The sequence below is a fragment of the Euphorbia lathyris genome, chromosome 6 (genome assembly GCF_963576675.1).
Source record: "Euphorbia lathyris chromosome 6, ddEupLath1.1, whole genome shotgun sequence".
Taxonomy (NCBI): domain Eukaryota; kingdom Viridiplantae; phylum Streptophyta; class Magnoliopsida; order Malpighiales; family Euphorbiaceae; genus Euphorbia; species Euphorbia lathyris.
Genome location: NC_088915.1, coordinates 1,933,421 through 1,942,112, shown reverse-complemented (window position 1 = coordinate 1,942,112; position 8,692 = coordinate 1,933,421). Strand labels below are relative to the sequence as shown.

Here is an 8,692-nt window from a genome sequence, read left to right as displayed (position 1 = left end):
TTTTTTCTTGCAGTACACTCCAATGGCCTTGCAGGATGTGCTCATAATTCGTCACAATGGTCTGTCAGGTGTACGTTTGCAATGGATGGAGAGAATCTGCATGGGGAAACAAATTGGAGGAAGGAGACCATTGTGCAACTTCAATTGCCAATTTACACCGCAGATGTCCAAATTGTGCTTATGAACTCTGTCTCACTTATTGTCAGCAAATTCCTAAAAGAAGCTTGCAAAGTCATGCTGCAATGGAGTTCGAAAATCCCGAGGATCTAAGTAAGCCATCCAATTTCATATGGAATTCCAATTATGAAGCCGAATGCCAAGCATCCAAAATCTGGTCGTACGACTGTTTCCACTCAGTCGGAACATCCTCATCAAGAAGGTTCATCGCCTGCAATGCACCTTCTCCCGAGTTAGCGAAACGGCTAACCCACTAGCAAAAGAAAAACCCCAAAATGAATAATATCATTTCATTTAGTATAATTTGATAATTGTAAATCAGTTGATTAAAACTTAAATCACTTGCCACTTCGTTGTTCGAGCGAGTATGAATGGTCGGTCCGGGTGCAGGCATCTCCGGCAGTAGCTGAGGGTGTGAATGTAGGTAGTACCACGACATGTACTACTCGTCACAGTCCGAAGGAATCTGTGCTAGAGTGAACCGAGACAATACAAGCATGCCCGCCTCAGGAAACGAGGTCCAAAGATCCTCTGCCATATCGGCGGGCACTTCTACCCGATACTTCAAGCTAGACCAAAGACGTACGGACTTCAACGGCCTCAAGATCGGTCTGGGTATGGTCTGCACGTAACCGAGCTGGTGAAGGCATCTCCCCAGCATGTACGGCTCGATCACATCCCTGTAATGTATCCATCCGACATATGTCGTCCTAGGGGTATCCGTAATGGCATCAGGACCATACGACATCCACATCACCTAATGACGTATACAACAACATTAACATACAAATAGTACAAGTAATGAATTTGGTTTATTTAATTAAATGGAAATTGTACCTCATCAGCAGTCAATCTATCAAGCCCGGCGCGATATGATCTCAGCCTATCATCACTCTTCTCCAACACTATAGATGGCCATATGCAAGCCCTCGGAAGCTCCGGATCTAATGTAACTCCCTCCCGCTGAGGCCTGAAGTACGGGAAGTACTCATAAATCCATGCCTGAAGCAGTGTCAGCTGACAACCCGTGATCTGCCCGCAATCTCCTCTGCTAGCAATACTTAGATGACGGTATAGATATGCTAGTGCAGTTGAGCCCCACGAGAGTCCAATGGCTCCAGCTACCGAGTCATGTACCTCCAACAGACAGGAAAGTCAAATGCGGTCACCAGTCTTGTCGACGAACAATGTGCAACCGAGCATAAGAAATGTCCAAGCTGTAGCCTGTGCATCAAGAATCCGATCTCCTTAACAATACTCCAGGATGGAAGCCGATCGTATACCGTCATTAAAGTAGTGACCGTTTAGCAACTCATCCCGAGTCATACCAAACAACTCCATCACACAAGACTGAAGCTCCTCAATACTCGCCTCAGCAGTCACCATAGCCCCATCGATGGGGATGCGCAAAATCTGCCACACATCATGCAACATAATGCTCATCTCACTAAACGGCATCTGCAATGATGACGTGTCTAGCTGCCACCGCTCCACAAAACCCGCAATCAGGGGTGCATCGATGTGGGCATACATGATACCTGGTAAATGGGACAATCCAGATGATGCAATACGCATCTGGATCTCTCTAGAAGCGCCACCGTGCCATACACACAACTTCCCACGATAGACTAAGCGTGTCTGACACTTGAGGAGGCCCCTATCCTGCCCGCTCTAGATAGCATGGGCAATATGTCCCAGAAAGCTCAGGATCACAACACCATCAGATGGACCCTTAGGAACCAGGGTCTTCACGATCCAGTCATCCTCTCCAGCACTCATCGAGTGCTTGTTGCTACCTGAAATTACAGTAAACTCATTTCAGAATATTCGTATATTTTCTACTAATCACGAATAAATCACATAATAATAACAAAATTTAAAATTCTCACCCAAAGACGACCCTGCTGTAGAAGCAAAACGTCCGTCACGACCCCTCATCACTGTCTAAGGAGGTACTCGCACAAAAGAAGCACTCTGAGGAGCCATAGAGTCATCTCCCTCCATCTCCACAGCATCTGCCATCTCCTCACGTCTAACATGCTCGTCGTGTTCAGTCTGTGCCCTCTGGGCATCCCCCATCATCATCTGCTCCATCTGTTGCCTCCAGGCAGAGGCATTCACAACACATGTCCTTGTATATATGTGTCCAAAACGGGCCTCAGCAATATCAGCCTGTAAAACAAAAAAAATAAATATATAAGCAAATAACGCATTTTTTTAATATACTCAATTTATCATTTTTTAAGTTTTTTTAATAATTTGAGCCTGCCCACGGGCGGCCCGAATTAATTTATTTTTGAAAAAAATTTGTTTCGGACCCGATTTGGCCTAAACGGAATAGTTTGTCCGTTTGGCTGTAGGACAGAACAGTTGCGGCGTGCAGGTCGGCCCCAGGGCCGACCTGTCCGCCGCAATCGTCTGGCCCTTCGACCAAACGGACAGCGCGTTCCGTTTGGCCGTAGGGCCAAACGGATGCGCCGTTCGTTCCACCATTACGTGGAACGCTGCACCAAGTTCCACCATACGGTGGAACTGGTGCGCCACTCGTTCCACCTAATGGTGGAACGAGTGCGCCATGCTTTCCACCGTAAGCCGATGTCGTTGCCACCACGGGTAAACGGACAGTTCGTCCGTTCCGTCCGTGGTGGCAACGACATCAGCGGCCCGTTTAGTACAAAAAAAAGGGTTCCGCCTCCGATTTCGGAGGCGGAACCCGTGATTTCGGATAATTTTTAAAAATTAAAACTTACCGGAACCTTTATGAAGCCTTTCCCTTTTCCTTCCTTTGGCGGCATGTAGTTTTAGGTCAGGTTTTTTGAAAAGCTAAAAAACTAGAGAGGATTTGAGATTTTTTAGCTTTTGGTTTGAAAATTGTGAGGAGGGCATAAATGTCAAAAGGGTGCGGTGGAAAGTATAACTGTTTCGGTATATAGCAGTTCACTTTCAACAATGACTTCTTGCTCTAAAAACAATAATCTGTTTCAAGAAGATCAAACACCTCAGTTTTTCAAGTTCATTCCTGCTGATTCTATACATCAATACCAGCTGGTTAGAATTTAATTGTCTTCTTCTTCTCAATTTACTCATTGAATACTAATCATATAAAATTAAATAGGAAATTCCAAGAGAGTTTGTGAAACGTTTTGGAGGATAAAATTAAATAGGGACATAATAATATGCAAGCGTCGCAATTTAGAGACGATATTTTAGCTAACATAAAGCCATTTTTATATAGCCAAATGTAGACATTTTTTTTGTCTAAATGTCGTCAATTTGGAGACGCTGATAAATTAAAGTGTTGCTGTATTCAAGACGCTACCAGTATTTTGTTATGCGAAATAATGACATAACAAATATTATGTGTCGTTCACTTTGCGATGCTTTATTAAAACGTAGTGAAAAATTCTAAAATTAAAAATAAATAATATAAAAAAAATTCATGATGCTCAAAATTTAAGCGTACACTTGTATACAGTATATCGTCAGACGGAATTTATCCACACAATGTTTTATGCGTCGTTAAAATTAAGGACACACGATTTAATGACGTTTGTAACGATGCTTTGAAAAGCGTGGGTAAGCATTTAGGGACGTCGAAAAGCGTCGTTACATCTTGAATTTTAGGGTCGTAATAGGGCTTTTGTTTTTGTAGTGGCAGCACAAAGCTTAGAGAAGAACTCATATAAATCTCTTTAACATAAACAAAATCATGATCAAGTAACTCCTTCTCCATCAATCTCTCTCTGGGATCTCTCCTTAAACACTTGTTCAAAAAATCCTTATTTTTCTCTAATAACCAAGTCAAAAATTCAGGCATCTCGTTGAAGGATCGTATTTTAAATAAAGCCAAAATCGGATCATCAATATACTTTGACCATATGATTTTACCTATCACCATTTTTATAATTCTTCATACGGGTACGCTAAAGCAATCATTCATCGAGACGTGAAATCAACAAATATTTTTCTCGATGAGAATCTAATGTCCAAGTTGATGATTTCAAACCTTCAAAGACCGGAGCAGAAATTGATCAAACCCTGTGAGTACAGCCGTAAAGTGAAGTTTCTCTTGATGATTTCAGTTAGGGGTTTCTCAAGAGGAATCCCTTTGATTCACACTCTTGCAACGTCTCTACTGGATTTTGGGGAACATCAACTTTATGATGTATGCTAGAAGGCATTTGCCGTTGGTGATGAATAAAATGTAGTTCAATTGCCTCAGCTTTGTTCGTTGGTGTTGATACATTCAATGGATCCGCAGCATCTAAAGCCTGTTTGCCTTTTGAGGACGCTACTTGTAGGCGTTTAGTTATGTTAGAGGATGTTTTGCTCAATCTATGTTTAAATGTGCAAATTCTTATTAAAGTTTGCTATTTTTGTTTCATAAACATATTTAATATTTTCTTTTAACAGATAAGCAAAAGAACTCGGGTCACTATTCAACAAACCAGTTCAGCTCGGACTGGACTCATGTCGGTTCCTGGTTTGACTGACCAAACCCACTACAAGAAAAACTGTAATTAGAGATCGATATTTGCAACCGAATTGAAGTCGGTTGCAATATTGCAACCAAGGTGGTTGCAAAGCCCATCCTGCGGTTGCCAAGTTGAGAATCTCATTTGTCAAATACATTTGAGACTTGAACACGGTTTCAAAGTTCTTATGGTTGCAAACTTTGCAACCGAATGGTCTCAAAATATATTTTGTGGTTGCAAATTTTTAAGGCCATTTAGGGACTTCTATATATAATATATACTTGGATATTTGAATTATATTTTGAGTGAAATTAAATAGGAAAGAAAGGAGAGAGAAAGAAATGTTGGTAATATATTTTTAAACAAAAGAAAAATATAAAATTATATTTTAATATTTAAAATAATAGTTTTTAAGTATAAAATAAATTTAAGGGGGTAAGTTGCAAAAATACGTCTAACGTCTACATCCATGAGCAATTTTATCTCAATCGTTCAAAATGGTGCAATTTTACCACTAACATTGGTTATGAAGAGCAATTTTACTCATAAAGTTGGCAAATTGGGTCAATTTGATAGATAATTCATCAAACTGTATTATCGATCATAAATCTTATTATCTACACTTCATATGTGCGTCATTTTATCATTTATTAGTAACAATTCATAAACATATGATTAGACATAAAAAAAATTAAAAATTATATTGTCTTTTGTATGAGATGGATAAAGATAAATATTTCTCCGAATTTATAAATATTAAACTGCAATTCTATTATTAAATCACAAAAATATGAAATCTTTTCACACAAGTTGGATTTGGTATTAAATTGAACCTAAGAATACATTATATATTTATTTGGAAACTACATTATGAAATTTAGCCAACGAATAGAATTCATCGACTAAGACTATAAAACACAATTCAAATACATAAAGTAATAAACATGTATATTTGAATTAAATTAATGAGTCTAAATATAAGTGAGGAATGAAGAAATCAAATTAGCATTATTTTACCAAGCCCATTAAGAAATAAAGGTTAAATAGGCCCCATGTATCCATTTGGTCCATTTTAGGGATTTATATTTGTGCTCTGGAGAAATTAGAGATTAGCCCTAATTACATTTGTTGTCTGCCTCCACCTTCTCTCCCATCTTCCACTTCTTGCATCATTGTCCTCCTGGAACCCTTGAAAACACGAGTTCTGGGTTTGTTTCACTTCGGTTTCTCTTTAATCAATCTCCCTCTACTTCTCCTAGATGGGTTCTATGGCTTTGTTTCGTTCCAATCAGACCTCTAAGGGTTCTGTCGGACAACTTCGGCTTTCGGGCGCCTGCCGGTTTACTCTGATGATGTCCTTGGCTGCCTGAAGGTGTCTAGCTGGCCTCTATCCCTACATGCAAGGTAAGACTAAGGTTTGCTCTTTCCTCTCATTCTACACGCTCTTCTTCGACTTCGGGTTTTTTTTTTTCTTTCGGGTTCTTGCGAGTTCTAAGAACTCCTAGAGATGCAAAGGGTATTATGTGTCTTTTGGCTTGAGCTGGTTGTTTGGCTATATTTGTTTGGATTTGGGATGGTTATTGTGATGTTCATGGAGTTTTGTGATTTCTCACCCTGTTCTAGTCAATCATTTTTTTCGGAGTTCTAGAGCTTCTCATTCTCTTTAATGGAGGCTGTGAGGGAAGTCAGTCTCAGTCTTACTCTTATTTTGTCCTTTTCATTGACTCTTAATTGTTTATTTCTAGGGTTTCTGTTATCATAAATAAGCTGTATTAGCGTTCGAAGTGTTTGATGAAGTGTTTGATGTTGGCATTGAAGCATTCATTTTGTTTGAAGTGTTTTTAGTTTCGTCTATGGTAAGTGGTTTTCATTGTGCTTCTGTTGTTACCTTTTCCTGTTGTGCGAAAAGTTGAGGTTTGCTGAAAAGTTGAGGTTGAGAAGAGCTAATAACTTACTGGTTAGGTCATTTTCATTATGGTGTTACTTATGGTGGAGTCTCTATTTTAAATGCTAAAATGTTGGCTAGAGTCCTGATGAAGTCTTGAACTTAGCTTTTGATATTATAGTTTTAAATGATAATTACAATTGTATTTTTGGTTATCATCAGTTACCTGCAAATTAGTTATGCCTTTTGGGTTAATAGATAATTGTTTCTGATTTTGGGGTTAGTGTAGATAATTGGTTCTGCCTTTTGGGGTTAAAAGGCTAAGTAACGATGCCCTGTCTCGTGCTTTAAGTTCATATCTTAGGATGGATATAGAAAAATTCATATAACATCTATTCATGCAACTTTGAGGAGTAAAGTATAATTTATGCCATATTTTTATAAATAGTTCTTTGAGTCAATTCATGTTATTGATATGTAATGTTACTAGTTAAGTGATAATTTTTCATCATTGTAAAATCATCTCTTCATGTATTTGCAAATAGGATCTTCTATTAAAATGGATATTCATTTATGCAATTTCACCTAAGGTGTATTACTGTGGTTCCTGGACATGAGTAGGATTTCTGCTTGAAGTGGCCATATGTAGGATTGCTAACTCCCGATCAATTCCTCTTGAGGAAGCCATTGATTTTCATGTTTAGGATTAGCTCTATAAGATGGGCACATGTTTGGAATGATTTTCTTAACAACACCTTCTGCTATTTAAAAGTGGAGCAAGTGATGGTATTTAAATTCATATGAATGGCTAAACTTGAATTCATTGAACACTAAATAAGTTGCAGAGGGCTTTTTATAGTTTTTAAATTCATGTTTGGAATGTTCCTAATGTTACTTATTCTACTGTTTTGCAGGCCATCCTTGGATTCAGTTCAGGTCAGTTCAAGTAGATGGCACTGCTCTTGTGACCCTCTTGAAGTTGAATACAGCTGCTCAGATCCTCTAATTTTACTAGTCCATTGAAGATTCTTGATACAGTTTATAATGTAAGTATTGATAAAAAAATGTCATTTAACACTTAAATTCAATGCATAAAAAACAGAGTGCACTTATGAGGATTTTTAAAATTTTTGTAGTTCGAAAAACTGTACAACAACAACAACAACAAAGCCTTAGCCCCGAAATGGTTCGGGGTCGAATAACATGAACTATCATATAAAACCGTGAAAAGTTCGGAAAACTGTATCTAATTATAAATCCTATAGAACACACTCTAGACTCTCGTGATTAAAGAAAATTGAATGTAATTGTGATTATGTTTAGATTGATTTATCATGTTTTTTTTGTTCATTTGGTTTTCGTTCAGGTGAGAAAATTTCAACCGTTATGCTTCCCACATCATGCATGATGAATGTGCACCCTCGAGCAGATCATGTGCCTTACCCAAGAGACCGATTTCTCAACATTTACTTGTATGGATACAAGCAACAATTATTTGTATTTAATTTAGTTTATATATAACTTTAATTTTTTTTACACCAATGTGTAACTTTAAATTTTTTTTAGCGAATGTATAACTTGAATTATAACGCATTAATAAGTTTTATATAATTTATATTTTCTGTTTTATTATGGAATTTCTGAAATGGTTATATGATGTTAGTTTAGTAAAATTGTAGAAATAATATTTTAAGATATATATATATATATATATATATATATATATTTGCAGACATAAAGCAATAAATTTAACAACCAGATTACTTGTGACCAAAAGTTAGTTTGTAACCATAATAGATTTGCAAAATTGTTCATTGATTTGTAACTGACATATGGTTGCAAGTGATCGGTTTCTAATTTTGCCACCAAATTAGCTACTGAAATGGTGGTTGCAAACATTGCAACCGAGAAGCTTGATATGGTATCAAAGTTTTAGCAACCTTGCAATTACCAACCGATCCAGTTTGGTTGCTAAATATGCAATTCTGGTTCGTAAATAGTGTTAGCAACCAATTTAGCAACCAGATTTTTGGTTGCTAATTACCGTTTTTCTTGTAGTGACCAACCGGTCCGAGTTTTATAACATTGGGAACAATCAAAGCTATCACCATTTCTATAATTGTGCAACATAATATCATACACATGAGCCAGAAAT

The 8,692-nt window shown here is 37.7% G+C and overlaps 1 long non-coding RNA gene across 1 annotated transcript; it reads left to right on the top strand.

Annotated features, from left to right (window-relative positions):
* The first annotated feature begins 5,742 nt into the window (after positions 1–5,742).
* On the top strand, positions 5,743–8,093 carry LOC136231944 (uncharacterized). Its single transcript, XR_010690195.1, has 3 exons — positions 5,743–6,056; positions 7,452–7,583; positions 7,904–8,093. It is a non-coding gene; the product is annotated as an uncharacterized lncRNA (long non-coding RNA).
* Positions 8,094–8,692: the final 599 nt, after the last annotated feature.